Below are 279 nucleotides of genomic sequence, written 5' to 3' on the forward strand. Positions count from 1 at the left end.
CCCCCTTTTTCCCCGCGTCCACTCCCCGCCTAGTCCTTCCAGGCGAGTCCTGTTCTAGCACTGAAGGTGGGGCTTAAATGTATTAATATTAAAAAAGCGCTGTTGACCTATATTTGGAGGAAACCCATTTCCAGTGTCTAGATTGCATGTAGTTTCAGAAACTCCGGGATTGGCAGAGCAATCGACTTCACCGAGCTCTCTGTTGAGCGTGAATAATAATTACGAGGTGACTCTCGGAGAGGTTCTCTCTTTCTCTCTCTATTTTTTTTTTTTTTTTTT

At 44.4% G+C, this 279-nt stretch overlaps 1 protein-coding gene across 1 annotated transcript in view; it reads right to left on the reverse strand.

Moving 5' to 3' along the window:
* The window catches only part of SHH (sonic hedgehog), a 12,546-nt gene that overhangs the window by 10,847 nt on the left and 1,420 nt on the right, over positions 1-279 (reverse strand). The gene's annotated exons all lie outside the window — the stretch shown is intronic.

This window comes from Calidris pugnax, unplaced genomic scaffold, assembly GCF_001431845.1.
Source record: "Calidris pugnax isolate Ruff unplaced genomic scaffold, ASM143184v1 scaffold54, whole genome shotgun sequence".
Lineage (NCBI taxonomy): Eukaryota > Metazoa > Chordata > Aves > Charadriiformes > Scolopacidae > Calidris > Calidris pugnax.